Genomic DNA, 16,982 nt, shown 5'->3' with positions numbered 1-16,982 from the left:
AGGTCCCAGGCTCGGCTAAAAGATTCCATGAGTGGGTGCCATGACTCATGGAGCACCTCAGGATACTAGTTACCGAACATCTGAGTTTGGGTTCACAGCTCTCCCCGTCGGAGGCTGGGTGGCATATCTAGAGACATGGAGGTATATTTTGAACGGCTCTTGAGTCCCCTCGGTGGTGGGCAGGCAATACCACCTTCGCCTTCCCACTTTACCTCTGCCTCCCCTTCCTCGAAACACCAGATGTAGGTAATCTGGAAACTGCTTCATATGAATGCAATGAAGGGGGATTGGGCATTTATTCAAGGTTCTTTGCTGTTCCTAAAAAGAACATGGCGGGCCTACGAGCAGTTCTGAACATTTCCCCCTTCATCCTCTCCTTACCCCCAACACAAGTTGAAGATAAGGCCAGCTCTCATTTGGGCCCCCTTGCAGCCGGGCAATTGGTTGGTAGCTTTGGATGAAGGATTTATCCCTCCCTCTGCTGATTTGCCATTCTGTCGTTTCCTCAGATTCTTCATTGGCAATTACCATTTCCAGTGCAAAGTGGTTTCATTCAGCCTCCACTCGGCACCCAGAGTGCTTAGCAAGCTGATGACATCGATGGTGGCCTATCTTCTTCTACAGGGTGTCCCATTACACCCATATTTGGAAGACAGGCTAGTAAGGGTGGAAACCCCTGAACGGGCCACGTCTCATGAACTTGATTGTTGGACTCGATGTTCAGCCTTGGGTGGTCAGTAAATGCAAAATGTCTACTCTAATGCACACCCAAAGTTTGGAATGAATCCACTTTTCTTGAAATTCTTTAGCAGGCAGACTTTACAACAGAGGGCAATGTGAGGTATGTACGTGAGACAGCCTCCCTCTGCCCGTTACACAAAGAAACTTCAGCCTGGTGGCTTCAGTGGCTGCTTGGACTCATGGCGGCATGTGTACTGACGTTCCCCAAAGCCAGGCTTCACATGCAATGCATGCAGCTGCACCTCACAGCACATGGGGACAAGGCACAAGACTTGAAGGACATATGAATCCCCATCCCAGAGCGGCTCCGCTGGGGGAACTCTTTTGATGGCACGACAAGGACTCCCTTACCATAGGAGTCTCCTTCCAGGAAAACCCACACCATATAGCTGTGGCACTGTGCACCTTTCTGGGTACACATGTGGAATGAGTCAGAATCGAAGAAGCATATACATTTCTTGGAGCTGTAAGCCATTTTCCTTACACTCCAGAACTTCCTGCCAGTAGTGTGGGATTCCAGAGTATTGATCCAAACGGACTACATTGTGACCGTGTTCCACATGAAGAAGCGGGGGCAACAAATCAGTCAGGTTCTGCACCCTGGCAGTACAAATGTGGTAAAGGACCTTGGAGAACAATATTGCTTTGCATGCAGCCTATCTAGCAATGACAGACAACGGAGAGGAGGATTCATTGAGCAGGATGTCTCATTCCAACCATGAGTGGGAACTCCTTTCAAGGGTTCTTGACTTGGTGTTCTTCTGACTAGGGACTCCATAGGTTGAACAACTGACATTGGAGATCAGCAAATGCCTGTGGTATGCCTTCTGGGTGCGGCAAGCAGCAAATTCTCGGTGGGATTTATTGTCCCTGTCTTGAGACAAGCTATGGCTTATGAGTTTCACCCTCTTCATTGATTCCCAGGGTTCTGAGAAAAGTCAGCAATTTCAGGCACAGCAAATGTCTCCTAGTAGCACCTCACTGGCCAGTGAGGGATTGCTTTTCAGACCTACATCATATGGCAAATGATCCGTCTTTCCCTCTCCCCCTTTGAGTGGATCTTCACCAACAGGGGGGGAGAGTTTTGGACTCCAGCACATAGTCTCATTCCTTGGCACTCTAGCGCCTGAAAAATTGGCCTTCAGTCACCTGAGTGTATTGGTAGAAAACCTCTGTGTGATGGCTGCTGCAAGAAAGCAATCCACTCTGTCTCAGTATAAAGGTAAGTAGCTCCGATTTGGCCACTGGATCCAACTAAGTCTCAAAATCCACTGTAAGCTTCCATTGATGACTTACTTTAATTTTTGTAGAGTTTAAGCGCCTCAAGCACCGAGGTTTCTTGTGTAGGACTTGTCTGGCAACGTTAGTGGCGTACCTCAGCAATTCTGAAAGAGTGATTTCCGTCAAGCAAGCCAGTTCCAGCTTGGGACAATAATGTGGTGCTATCAGCCCTATTGTACAAACCCTTTGAGTCCAGGACTTCTGCAGACCTTGGGATGGGATCCTGGAAGACTGCATTCATGGTAACCAGTACCTATCTGCTAGGGGTCAGCGAGCTACAGGCTTTGCCCACCGCAGAACCTTGCATTACATTTCACAAAGACAAAGTGGTCTTCAGGACCCATTCATTGTTTCTTACAAAAGTGGCAGACTTCCATATTAACCAAGAGATTGTCAAGTTCCTTTACAGATGCCCAATCAAGATTTTACAATGTCTAGATGGCTGTAGGGCCTAAAGGTTTTCTAGAGGACTAGATCTCAGATGCCTTTTGCCAGACTGATATTTGGGGGCCCAGAGTCCAGGTAAACCTGCGTCTAACATCACAACAGCTTGCCGGATTGTCTTCTGTAACTTAGAATGTTACAAATTACAGGGAAGGACCCCTCCAGAAGGGCTTCAAGAACATCTAACGAGCAAAGTGCACTTCAGCAGCCTTTTGGAGACTCATTCGAGGGAGGTCTACCTTTAAAGCAGTCACATGGATCACCCCTTTAGCTTTCTGTCAACACCACGTCCTTAACAGCAATCTCAGAGCTAATGCACAATTTGGGCAAGCAGTTCTCTGGATCATTATCACTACATTGAACCCGCAGGCCCTTTAAGACAAGGTAACAGTATCTGAGATAGATGGGATGCAACTCTTACTCAAACATCAATAATCAGACCGACTCAGAAAGTTTGGCAAACTCACAGCTGTTTTATGAACAATTATCTAAAACAGGGAATACAACGGACATCAACGGACGTTCGCTCAAGTCTCTCAATGCATTTCATAAACTATACTTTTATAACAAAAACTTGTCATATGTGACGTCATACTATGTGGCAAAGTAAGAAAACCTACTAGGGGACGTGATAGGCTTAAAGGGAACATTTAAGTATACTTTCTATAAGGGCGGGGATCGTGATTGGGTCTTTAAGGTCAGGTGGACAACTAAGCCCACCCCAAGTGCAAGTCATCTTCCATGTTAGACTAATACATGATGTCTATTGGCTTCTCAAACTAGATGGCTCTTTGCTACGTGGCCCTCTACAATTGGTTGGCACGCTTGTAGCCTTCTGGAATATTGCACTCGTTAGCAGCATGCAAGATGGTACCCCAGGTGCTGGGGGGGTTGGCCTGGTCATGCCTCCCCACCCAATTAGCCTAACATCCATCATCACTCCTGTGGTCTGCCGTTCAATTGCGTGTGATCTCGGCCTTGCACCGGGTCACTGTGCCTGAGAATAAAAGGGAGTGAAGACATGGCCTTATCTTCTGGTCTCGGTGTAGCTCGACCCAAAGTCTATTTTCATCTGACCATGTGACTAGAGACCACGTTTTGAGCTCCTTCTTTGCATTTAATATTATTAAATGAAGAAAACCTGGCACTTCTAGTGTTTTTCCATCACACCTAAAACAGGAGCTCAGCTCGCTTCTCACGTTCATGGTACCTTCTCGAGTAGATAACCAGGCTTCTTGGCGGCCCTGACTCTTGACACTGGGACAGGCAAGCCTTCTTAAATCTTTCTTCGCCATTAACTATTCTATTCTGCTGCGCCACACTTCGAACCCTTTCATTCATGGGGTCCAAGTTTGCTAAAATGCATCGTGGAATATCCAGATTCTATACATTGCTATATATATTGGCAGCACCGTCTGCAGTCTATTCACTATGTAGCCAGCCTCATGATTACTTTGTCTACTTGCATTACTGCGTCTGAACATTTGTAAAATGGCTTTGCATTTTCTTCAGTGCTTCTTCGCATGTACAATCTTCATTTTGCTTCAGAAATGTTGCTTAATTCGCTACTTCGCCATCAGATTCTATAAGGTCTATATACTTTCTTCATTGGCATCTCTACTGGATGCGTAATTTCTGCTTCATGTGACGTCACCAGAATTCTCTTTCATTCATCTTCACACTTCTTCCGGAACTTCCTTCAGAAGACCGTCATTTCTTCACGGATACATATAGGATTTTCTCAATGGATACCTTGTTTCAAGGACTCCTTGTGGTATAGGTACCATTATTTGCTTAGCGCATGTCACAATTTCCGGCTGCCAACATACAGGCTGAATGGGGGTGGGACTTCCGGTAGAGGCACTTGGCTCCTTCTCTACAACAGTGTATGTCCCTTCCTGGCTAGAGTGTTGCTTGGCACTCTCCTATAAGTATGAAGGAAAAGAGACAGAATGTAGAAGTAAGGAAAAATTACTCACTGTAGTGACTACTGTACTCGTAGTCCATAATCCCCTTTCCTTCACACATCCTCCCTTCAAACCCCTAAAATATAGCTAATACTCTCAGTCTCTTAAGCAGTTGTAGCTTAGCGACAAAGGCATTGGCGTGGTAGCACTATAACCTTGTATTTGGGAAAACATAATGGCTCCTTGGCCAAGTGGGCCTGAAGTTGGCTGATCCATTATCTGACCTAACTGCTATTAAAATGGATGTTTTACAAGACGCTAAGTTAAGCGCCACCAATCCCAATGAGCTAAGGCACTGTAGACCAAATGTAAGCCCCTACAAAGGTTGGGGTGGTGTAATTGGAGGGAAACTTGATTCTGCGTCCGCTTGGCAATTTAATGGGGAAGTGTGCGTTGATGTGCTAGAGCCTCCAGTTCTGTCCCTGATTGGCTGGAAATCCCTAAAGTATGCAAGAGAGGAGTCTATGGACTAGGAGTGCAGGCGCCACTGCGGTAACACTTATTATTATCAAGTGAACAGATATGTTGAAATGTCACACTCTTTGATACAAATGATCATTTCAGTGCTCAAGTTGTGTTTAATACTGTAACAAATGCAAGTGTTATACACCCATGTGTAAGGTTAGTCTTTGGTACGGCCATCCAGTTGCAGTAGTACCCCACCCTTCACCCACTACCACCCCCCTTCATTCGTCACCCTTTACCCTCATTACGGATCATAGGTGCAGTATAGTTTGAAACATTGAAGTTGGGGCCGGTTGAGCAAAGTTATGGTGGCGTTAAAAGGCTTGGGGGGTGGGGGAGACTTCCATCAGAGATGTGAAAGCAGAGTTGGACATTTCAACCAAGTTGCACACAGCACTAATTGAAACATGTATGCAGTTGTCAGCATTCTTGAGAGTTTCGAAATTCTGTGTGTAAAACAGCACTGCCCTCTAGACAGACATTTTCCTGGAGCAAAGAGTTGGCATTTGAGCTCACTTGCATTGCATACCCACAATGCATTGCCCATCTGGCTCTGAACTAGAAGAGAGCTGCCAGTCATGGCTACTGGGTGGTGACGTGTGCGAGACTTGGCTGAAATTGCTAATTCTGCTTTTGCATCTCGGGGGAATTGTTTTTCCAAGCCCTTTAAACCTGGTATTTGATATATGTATTAGTACGTACGTACATACAAACAATAGGGTGGGTAGTTTAGTTGGCAGCCTCTACTTCAGATAAAACCTATTTGCATTGACTTTCCCCCCAAATTACATTGCTAATAACCTTTGCCTCTGTGGACCGTTTCAGATGAAATGTCCAACAAAATTGTCTGCCACAGGCCCGTCAAGGCAGGATGTTTTTGGGAACATTTGTTAAACAGTTCGAACATTATCAAGAAAACAACAAAACCGTTTTCGGCCCATAGAGAAAAAGTTGCTTCCATTGACTAGGTGTAGCATAAAAACCACTAGATGGATTTGTACCAAACAAGAAACAAGTTGGGCACAAGGCATCACAGATGAGCCCTCTTTTAGTTTGGGGTACATCCATCCAGTAGTTATATAAAAGATTTGGATATTTTTTTTTTAATCTCCCAGTGTGTATTGCAGCAACTGAGGCTTTTCAGACAAAAGCTATCTTAGTTTTTTTTTGTTGCTTCTAGGCGTTTTCACTGTAAAATTACTATACTTACGTTGTAAATTTAAACGAGAAAAAAGGGATTTCTCAAATAACTCTTCAAAATGCATGCTAATACTACCAAGTGGATAATTTTGGAGAACAAAAAAGGTTAACCACATGTATTGGACCACCAACATTATTACGTAAGTGCTGTCGCGTCCCCTGCTTACAATTCTAAACGTTTACAAAACCGAGTTTAAAAGTGAAAAGTTAAACCAGTAAAAATGGTCGCCCGGGATACAACAGGTACAGCTCGCTCGGCTGATGGGATCTGATCATTTAATTATGAGAGGCATAAGGGCCATGGCCACTGGCTTTTAGCCTATTTGGTGTAATCGGGACAGTTTGCACGGCCTAAGGTCCTTTTGGCTAATTTCTGCAATTAAATCTGGGCAATGGACGCGGCTGAAGGCCATGGCCACTGTCCATGGCTGGTGGTATCTGGTTACAAGGCAGGGGGGGAATGGGACAAGGCTGTAGGCCATGGCTACTGGGTCACAGCCTTTTGCTGTTGTTGTTGTAATAGGGGCAACGGGATCAGTGTCCCAGGAGACGATATAGCATAATATAACCCTTAAAATTAGATGAAAAAACTTGACTTAATATGTTCAAATGTATTGCTACAAAACCCATGCAATTCGATGAGTGTGGCCAAGTAACATCTTAACTCAACCCCCCACCCCTTGTTGCTCAGCCTATGAGCACATACATGAGCTCACGGATGGGGGGCATCTAACGGGGTCTGGGGACTCAAGAGTGAAGATGGTAGTCACTTCCCACACCTGCTGATTTTTAAGGTTTCGTTTTCAATAAATGAGATCATTTGCCATATTAACTGAAGCCCCACCCTCCACTGAATCTTTATGTACATGATCTATGTGAAACAATCGAATTTCTTACTGTGAAGCCCACAATGTCGAATTTCATTTTTCTTTAGACCCATTTCACTGCATATATATATGCGGGGGGGAGACAGACCCCTGCATGCCCTGACTCCCATTTATTTTCACCCTAACTCCTCCTCCCACATATATATGCAGTTAAATGCAGCTTTAAAAATTCGATATTTTAGGCTTCGAAGGTGATGACTGCGCAATAATTGTTGATACCTATATACATTGTCATTCTGCATACGTTTCTCAATTTTCTTAAAGTGAATGCTTCGTCATTGACTTCAGATATCTGTTACAACATTGTGATTTCAGAGATATATGTATATTTTTCATGATTTTCAAATGTATCAACTTGGCTTAAAAAAGGAGTTCTTGTGCATATACTGAAATGGGTCTGTCACCTATACTGTAGCATTCTTCTCACAGGCTATTCCTGAATTTCAGGGATTCTGCTCCCTGCCCTATGCCCTGCTCTGTTTCTTTTTGCTTTTCTGTTATGTGGTTACCTCTGTAACACCCCCCCCCAACCCCCTCGCCCCTTGTTAATGTCAAATAAATGGCTAACAGAATGCAGCAGCAAGATGACCCAGCATATCCCAAAACACCTCACCACACCTGTGCATGTTTTCATGTTTCTTGATTGGTTTGTACTTAACATGGTCACTTGCCTCCATCAGGCCAGCAGTACCAACATTGCTTTATTGTTGACTACCACAATTATGGCAAAATGTGGGTTTTTGCATGGTAGTGCGAATTTACTAATATAACCTATTTGGAATTATCTTACTTTGTACCATGCACCAGATCGGGTCTCCAGAACGAAATAATTATTTTGAGAAATTACGATTTTAGTCTTTAGGAAGAAATCCAAATAGTTGCTCTGCATCTGGCAGAGCCATCATTGAAGGTTCATCTTGAATCCATTATTATGCGTTGTCATCTGTCAGATCATTGCTGCTAAATAATCTATTTCAGGTAAGGACACTCTTTTTTAGAGACAGCGCAACCTGATTAAATGAAGACTTGTTTATCTTTGTTGCCATAAAATGGACTTCTTATGAACTGCCACTTCCAGAAAAAATTGACACGGACCTTAACTGTCGAGGATTGCATCAGAAACAGTCCTTTCAGCAATATAGTCTTTCTAATTCATTCAATCATGACCAATGATTGTCTTAAAGTACCAATTATCAGCCGCTCCTATTGTAAATTAATATTCTAACACCAATATCTATATTATATTTATAAATATTGCTGTATTATGTAACTTGTTGCAAATCTTGGGTCTGCTCAGCTTTATGGGTAAGTGCCAAGATCTTTTGTTGGTGTTCATAAAGCCGAGGAGCTTCTTTCTGTCATTACGCTAGTGGCCACTGGACTTTGTCCCCTTTCAGATCTTCTTTGCTTTGGTGTGCTTAATTACTTCCATGCTGCGGACAGAATGTTGTAGCCTCGGTGTTCTACGTTATTCCGCTTCCTCTACTTGGGCCTTTATGGATCTTCTGAGGGTATTTATATTTTCACTTTCTCCAGCATGGGGTCTGGCAGGATGCACATGCTCATGAATATTCCCCGTCGTTAGGCTTCAGTATTGGGAATCCTTGATTTTGCTCTCCAAGCTATTTATACGTGTTTTCGATGGAAAAAGTTCCAGTTGTGTTTCAAATTAGCCCTTTTGTTCTTTTCTCCATCTGCTGACAGCGGGGATCCGTTGTCAGTGAAGTTCTGCACCCCTCAAGGGTGAAGTTCCATCAAAGATTCTATAAGGCTGTCTTGGGCCTACTTCGCGCCCTCCAACCATGACAGAGGAGAAGGAGGAGGGAAGGTCCCTCTTCAGGCCCTGTGCTAATTGCCAGTTACGGAATTTGTTTGTGGGGGACAAGTACCTGCAATGCCTCTACTGCCTGCACCCAGACCACAAGAAAGTAGAGTGCGAGATATGCCTCGGTTTCTCCAAGAAAATGATAAAGGACAGGCAGAGTAGACTGGGGGCATGGCTTAACAAGAACAAGACCTCTGACCTGTTCTCTGAGCAGGGTCATTCCTCGTCCAGGACCGGCCGGTCTGTGGAGCGGTCTTCTAAGTCCTTTGAGGGCGCCTCATCCATGGGGGCTCAAGATAAGGCCAAGAGCCGCAAGTCTGAGTCCACCGAGTTCGCCGCGGAAGCGGGTCACAAAGTGGACAGGGCGCGATCAGCTTCACCTTCCGCCTCAATTGCCAGAATACTTTCAAGCTCCTCTTCAAAGAGGAAGTCATCTACCCCAGCTAAACTATGGGAGAAATCCGAGAAGCCATGAACGGAGAAGAAAGCTGCGCAGCCCAAGCCAACTTAACCGGCACAGGCAAAGTCCTCGTTGGTGACTCCGTCGAAGACTCCTACTACCATGGCAGCGACTGGCACTGATCATTCGAGGGTTGCTCCCATGGCTCAGAAAGTGCCCTGTCCCTAAGGCGCGACACCGCCCGGCCCCGCTTCAAGACCCTCAAGGGAGAAAAAAGGGGGGGCAAGAAGGCCCGAAACAGCCCTCCCAGGACGTCGCCCAAACCATGGGAGTCTCGTCCATGAACGATGAAGATCAGGAGTCGTTGCATACAGTCCACAGGACGTTGAAGAGGAGAACGACAGCACAGGGCCTAGTTTTCCTGTTCTGCCATCTCAGACGAGGAAACTTTCCTTGGATATTCTGTTGACACTACGCATCTTGGTGTCAGAGATCCAGATGAGAATGCCTCTGAGCCCCAGTACCTGTGGTCCCCCAGGTCCCTGATCAGCCTCTAGCGAAGAAGAGGAAGCGTCATCTGATGCCCCCATTTCAACCTCTTCCAACACGTTGGGCCCCTTCTCGCCCAGCAGACCCACTCCATGATCTCCAGGGCCTCTGAGCCATTCCAGCCGGTGCCCAAGGAAACCAAGAAGGAGGGCTTCTAGTATCAAAGGCGTGAGGCCAAGAGGAAGATGATCATGGCAGTGCCTTTTCTGGACAATGTTTGGGACGAGGGCCTGGACCTCATGAAGAACCCTTGCACAGCTGCAGCCAAGCGGGATAGGCTGAAAAAGATATATAGGGTGCGGGCCTTCGCACCGAAGTGCCTGAGGTCGCAACCATCGCTGGATTCGGTGGTGTCGGCAGCCACGAGGAATGGTTGGCTAACCTGTCCTTGTCGTCTTCTGTCCCTCCGTACAGCGAGGGGGGAAAGGATGGACGCCATGGGAAAGAAGGTCCACTATCAAGGCGGCCAATGCACTGGCGATCATGACCAGGTATGACAGGGAATTGTGGTAAAGCTAGGACCGATCCTGGAGTTCCTCCCCAACCATAAGATCGAAGACCTCGCTCTTTTCCAAGAAGGCGAAGTGGCGTTGGATCATGCCATCACTGTGGCACTGGATGGCACCTCCACAGGGTTCCGGCAAATGGGGAACAGTGTCTGCCTTCGTCGACAGGTTTGGATGAAAGCCACTAGTTTCCATCAGGAGGTCCAAGCGAAGGTGCTGGACATGCCCTTCGACGGGGACAATCTGTTTGGGAAGGCTGTTGATGAGTCCATCAGGGCGGATACGAAGATGCCCTGTTCCTTGGGCACTCTCCAGCAGCACCGCTCGTCTTCTTTTCGCTCCTCCAGGGGAAAGTTAGTAGGTCTTCAAAAAGGTGTCTCCATGTTGTACAGACAGCCGTCCAGATCCTCAGCCCAAGAAGCCTACAGAGGCTATTCCCAGGTAGGGCAGAACACTGGCGCCGAAGCAGGCCTGAATTGACTGGGATGTCGGGCCCCCACTCATGCACCCCGGTGGGAGGCTGGCTGACTAGGTTTGTCAGCGAGTGGAGAAAGATCACTGACAGATGGGTGCTGGATTCTCTCGCCCAAGGACACACCCTGGAGTTCCAATGCAGGTGTCTGCAGATCCCTCTGGTTCCCAGTCAGGAGCAGCACGTCCCTCAGCTTCTGGAAGAGGTACGAGCCATGCTGTGAAAAGGGGCGATAGAGCTGGTTCCCTAACAGCTCCGGGGCTCCCGAGTCTATTCCAGATACTTTCTAGTCAGAAAGAAGACAGGGGCTGGAGGCACATCCTGGACCTGCGACGTCTGAACAAATACCAAAACTCCCAAAAGTTCAGGATGGTCACGTTGCAACACCTGCTCAGCCAACTGGAAAAAGGAGACTTCTTGACGTCGTCGGACCTGGAGGACACCTATTTCCATGTCCCCATTCACAAGAAACATCTGAAATTTCTAAGTTTTTTGGTGCAGGGCCAGCACTATCAGTACAAGGCCCTAAGAGTGTTCACGGTGTGCCTGGCACCAGTGGCGGCCCGTTGACGTCTACAGGGCATACATGTATACCCTTACCGGGATAACTGGCCGATATGGTCTCACTCACGGAAGCTGGCCGACGAAGACGACAGTCCGACTATTGACGGATCTGGGATTCTCTGTCAACTATTCAAATTCCTGCTTAACGCCATTATGATATGATATGATATGATATGGCATTTGTAACGCGCCTATACACAGGTGTTTCAAGGCGCGACGAGGCAGGGAGGGGAGGAAACAAGGGGAGACAGACAACGATCCTACTAGGCCAGGTGTCATTCAGATCGCGCAAGTGCAGGGGTGGGGGAGGGGGAAAAGTGCAAGGGGAAGGGGAGGGGGGAAGTGCAGTACAAGGTAAGTGGCGTAAAGTAATAAATAAATAGGGCCAGCTGGTGGCAAGTGCAAGGTAAGTGCAGAACAAGTGCTGGAAAAGGGGGGGGGGCTGTAGGGATACAGAGACAGTCCCGCAGTGCAGAGGGGTTCCAGGGCATCAGTGCAAGCGGAGAGTGGCTGGGCCCAGGACCGAGGCCGTTAAGAGTGGTCCAGTTGCAGAATCAGTGCAGTTTCAGTGAAGAATATTAGCTGTTCAGCAGGGGAGAGGGAGAGAGAAAGCAGAGGCAAAGAGGAAGGTTTTGAGGTGCTTCCGGAACCGGAGATGGTTCTCCTCAAGTTTCAGGGAGGCAGGAAGGCTGTTCCAGAGGGAGGCCCCTGCCGCGGAGAGAGATCTACCCCCAGCTCGTTGCTTCGAGAAGCGGCTGACCCTGAGGGAGTTGGAGGCGGATGAGCGAAGGGCTCGGGAAGGAAGATATTTGGGAAGAGAGAGTTGAAGGTATTTAGGACCAAGGCCCCAGAAGGCCTTGTGGACAATGCAGAGGGTTTTGAACTTTATCCTCGCAGCCACTGGGAGCCAGTGTAGAGATTTCAGTCCTGGAGAGATACGGTCCCTGGGCTTGAGGCCAAGGACAAGTCTCGCAGTTCTGTTCTGTATGAGTTGCAGAGGGCGGAGAGTGGAGGCAGGCAGATTAAGGTAGAGGCTGTTACAGTAATCCAGCTTCGAGAGAACCAGGGCTCGGGAGACAGTGAGCTTCTGGGGGAAGGAGAGGAAGGGAAGAATACCTCTGAGGAGGTGCAGCTGGTAGTGTGACTTCTTAGCGACGTCAGAAATATGAGGAGAGAAGGAGAGTGTGGAGTCGAAGATGACCCCAAGGTTTTTTGCATTGCAGGTAGGAGCAGGGAGGGGGCCAAGGGAGGCAGGCCAGAGAGCTGCAGGGAAGGAGGGAGTGGGTGTACCGATGAGTAGAATCTCAGTCTTACTGGCATTAAGGCAGAGGTCATTGGCGGCACACCATTCCTGGATAGCAGACAGACAGTCAGAGATGAGGGAAGGAGAGGGGGAGGCTGAGGGTAGCCTGAAAATGAGCTGGGTATCGTCCGCATAGCACTGGAAATTAGGGCAGAGAGCGGCGATGCGGTGGGCAAGGAGTGCCAGATACTGGTTGAACAGCCAGGGAGAGAGATTAGATCCCTGGGGGACACCACAGGTGGAGAAAAAGATGTCGGAGAGGAAGGACCCCAGTTGCAGAACACGCTGTTCCTAGGTGCCAGACTCAATACAGTGGGCCTCATTACATGTTTGGTAGAAGCCTTGCCGGTAAAACCGACAGGCTGCTGCCAAACTTGTAATTTTTTTCCGCGCCTGGGCAATTACCAGGCCATTATGGCCCTGCCGGACTCGGTAATTGCCCATTCGCGGGCACCAGAATGAAATGCTTCCCATTCCCATTTGAGCCCTGTAGGGCTCAATGGGAATGGGGAGGTCGGATGCACCGGCACCATTAAGAATAGTGCCGGTGCATTCGACATGCTCTGCTCGCGGGTGCCGGTATGCCCGCCAGGCCAGACCTGGGGGGCAGGAAGACACCCACGAGCAGAACTCGTAGTTTGCCAGTCCGGTGACAATGGTACCGGCAAGCTTACCGGTACCGTTGTTACTGGACTGGCAAACGTATAATGAGACCCAGTGTCTTGCCTGGTGTCACCCTCGGAGGAGAGGCTAGCAGCCATTCAAGGAATGGTGCAATGGCTATCATCGACGAAGACGGCCATGGTGCGGGCCATCAAGTCTTTACTGGGCATGATGTCATCCGCCTCTCCGGGAATTCCTAAACGCCTGCTGGATACAGGTGTCTGGAAGCTTCATGGACAAGATTCCTCTCAACTAAGTGTTACGAAGGGCGATAGAGTGGTGGGGCGTTTCCTCTAACATCACCCAAGGCACAGGATTTTAAAACCCTCCCTACCAGGAGACGGTCACCATGGACGCCTACCTGCAAGGTTGGGGAGCACACACCAGACGTCTGCATGCCAGAGGCCTGTGGCTTGCGGAGAGAATGAGTTTCATATCAACATCCTGGAGCTACGTGCAGTGTTCTGGGCTCTCAAGTCGTTCCTACCATCTCTGAAAGGCAAGGTGGTGAGGATCTTCACGGACATCACCACTACCATGTTCTACATCAGGAAGCAGGGGGTCCCCCGATCCCCAGCACTCTCCAAGGAGGCACAGGACTTTTAGCACTGGGCTGTTGGACAGGGGATGTTCCTCGTCCCTCTCCACCTGGCAGGAGTCAAGAACACCATTGCAGACTCCCTCAGCAGGGAACTGCGCCCCTGCCACGAGTGGGAGCTTCATAGGATCAGGTGGACCGCCAGTTCGTCAAGTGGGGCAAACCCTAGATCGATCTGTTTGCGATGGTGGCCAACTTCAAATGTCAGAAGTTTGCCAGCAGATTTCACCAGCTGTGGAGCCTGGGGGACACCTTCTGCTCCCGTGGGAAGGGCTATTTCTGTACGTGTTTCCTCTCATGCTACGAGTAATCAATACACTCCGTGTCAATGCAAGATGAAACTCATCTACAATGGCATGGCCAAGGCAGATTTGGTATCCAGACCTTCTGAGCCTGTCAGCGAGCCTGGCAGTCAGGTTGCTGGTGGTTACGGGTCTTTTCGCCAGAGAGGGAGGCGCAATCCTTCATCACTACCCAGGATCGCTGAACCTGAGGACTTGGCTCCTATAACTAAGAGTTTGGAGGTTATGAGTTGCCAGCAGACTGCAGGAAGGTCCTCGCCAAGGCCACAGTGTCGTCAACCTTGAAGTGCTACGGCCATAAGTGGAAGCGTTTTGCTACATGGCGCCGGTCCCAGAGGATTACCCCTCGGAGGGTCATGGCTCCAGAGATCCTTCCATACTTGCTGAAGGCTGGTCTGGCGCACGCCTCCATCAAAGTGCATCTGGTGGCTATATCCTGCTACACCAGATCCCCAGGAAGAACCTTACTGTGGTCCCACAGACTCATCAAGCAGTTTCTCAAAGGGCTCTTCCAATCTTTCCTGCCAGTGAAGTCTTCTGCCCCGGCGTGGTTCTGACAAGGCTTTTGGGGCCCCCTTCGAGCCTATGCATCAGGCCCCACTCAAGTTTCTCTCGTGGAATGCGAAATTCCTTGTGGCCATCACCTCTGCCAGACACGTAGGTGAGATCCAGGCCCTATCCTGCAAGCAACCGTATCTGACTTTCCACGAATCAAGGGTGGTACTGCATATGCACCCCTCTTTCATGCTGAAGGTTCTGCCAGAATTCCACCTCAACAAGCCTTTGGTGTTCTTTCGTCCCGAAACCTTCGTCGCCGGCGGCAAGTGCCTTACACGAGTTGGACGTTGCTCGTGCCCTGAAGGTTTACATTACATGCACAAAGAGTTTTCGGAACACTTCACAGCTGTTCATGAACTTTGGTGCTGTGAACAATGCGAAGGCCTTGTCCAAGGCTTCCATTTCAAGGTGGCTCTCAGGCTGCATCATGCACTGTCACCGGTTGCCAAACTGACTGCTGCCGGCTGTCCGAGAGCCCACACCACCAGAGTGATCGCTGCGACAACCACGTTTCAGTCTGGTGTGCCCCTGCTGGACATCTGCAGGGTGGCTACGTGGAAGGCCATGCACACTTTTACGTAGTTCTACTGTGTCGACAGGGATTCCAGGGAGGAGTCAAGAGTCAGCCAAGCAATGCTACGCTGCCTGTTTGCTTGAGGTAAGTCTGTTCCAGAGGTAATAGTTAATTGCTTCTGTTGAGCCTTGCCACCTCCCATCGTTGTGTGTGCTGCTATGTATTCGTTATTCATGAGCATGTGAATCCATGCCAGACCCCATGCTAGAGAAGGTTTATGTTGGTTACTTGTAACTATTTTTCTCCAGCATGGGTCTGGCATGTGTTCACATGCGAACTCTCCCTCCGGCCCCTCTGCGGCTCTTCTTGGTCATACTGCCACTTTACGTGCTTACCAAATCTGAAGATGGCTGCCAGAGGAGGGGCTTAGGGAGAGGACTATCATTTGATAGGGGCAGTATGACGCAGAGGACAGTGATTGGTTTAAAGCAGAAATACAGTATGGAAGTGAAAGTGAAATTGTTTTTCTTTTACCAAGGATTCCCAGCCTGACGACGGGGAATACTCATGAGCATGTGAATCCAAATAGCAGTTGAAGGGCATGGAAACTCAGCATTACGTGGGCCTGACTGAAGAGCCACAAAACAAGAGGGGTGCCAAGAACCAGTGTGTTCTCTATTTGGAGTTAGTGAACAGTTGGGTCACGGATGTGAATATTCCTTTTGGAAAGTAATGTTTTTAAGTTCTTCTCTGAAGGTTAAGGTAGCATTTAGTACCTTAGAGCCTGCCTGATTGTGTGGTGTCTGGGGGCAGGTCACCTGGCTCATCTTGCATTCCTACAACCATAGCAGCCATTTTAGGGTACGTGGTGGATCAGTAAGACGGCTTTAGAAAAAAGCGAATCACAATCTGAGGCAGACATCTTGAGGGTGCGGGGGGGCCATATGGATTTTGTTTTCTTTCTTCAGCAATGATGAGTTCACCAAGAAAATGACTGTCAACCAGACTGCAAAATCTCTGATTTGCCTAAGCAACCACCGCAATCCTTTTAATTTCTCTCTAGGTCTGAGAGCCTCATTTGATTTCCAGTTTTCAATGTAATCAAGATGAGAGAAACAGGCTTCAGGATAGATCACTGAGTCAACAGGGAAGAAAGCAGTCAAGATCCAGTACAGGGCTTCTCCGATCTACTTTCAGCATGCAATGTCATGAGGGTCAGGGACCATGTTATCTGTAGAAGGCTGTATGCCAACGCACTCACATAAATGGAGTAATCTCTTTATTTGTTGCTTTGAGGGGTTTTGCCCTTCAACCCCACCCCCATTCCTTAGTTGCATCTCCATTTATCTTATGTGGAGTACAAAGCTCTCTGGCTGGAGGTAAACTAGCTACTCTCTACGAGGGCAGCGGAGTCAGTTCCTTCCCTAGAGAGGAACTCTGGTTGTTTTTCCAATATGTTTGTGATATGGAAATAGAACCAGACAAGCCTGTGCACAAGTATTGATTAGTCCTTTCCGAGCCATTCCTTTCTCTCAGACAAATTCAAGATCACTCGGGTGCAGAGCGACTTCCTGAGTGGTAGATCTAAAGATTGCATACTTACCCCTCCCAATTCTGGCAGCCCTACTAGCAGTTTCTTTCGTTTTCTCTAAGGGAATTCAAGTTTCAGTAGAGTTATTCCTTTTAAGCTTTGCAAGTATTCTCAAAATCGATGACGGCAGTGGCCTCCCGTTTCCTTCTAAA

Source organism: Ambystoma mexicanum, chromosome 14 (assembly GCF_040938575.1).
Source record: "Ambystoma mexicanum isolate Mex_15411 chromosome 14, UKY_AmexF1_1, whole genome shotgun sequence".
NCBI classification, from domain to species: Eukaryota; Metazoa; Chordata; class Amphibia; order Caudata; family Ambystomatidae; genus Ambystoma; species Ambystoma mexicanum.
The sequence above is the reverse complement of the archived record's forward strand: the minus strand, read 5'-3'. Positions refer to the sequence as shown.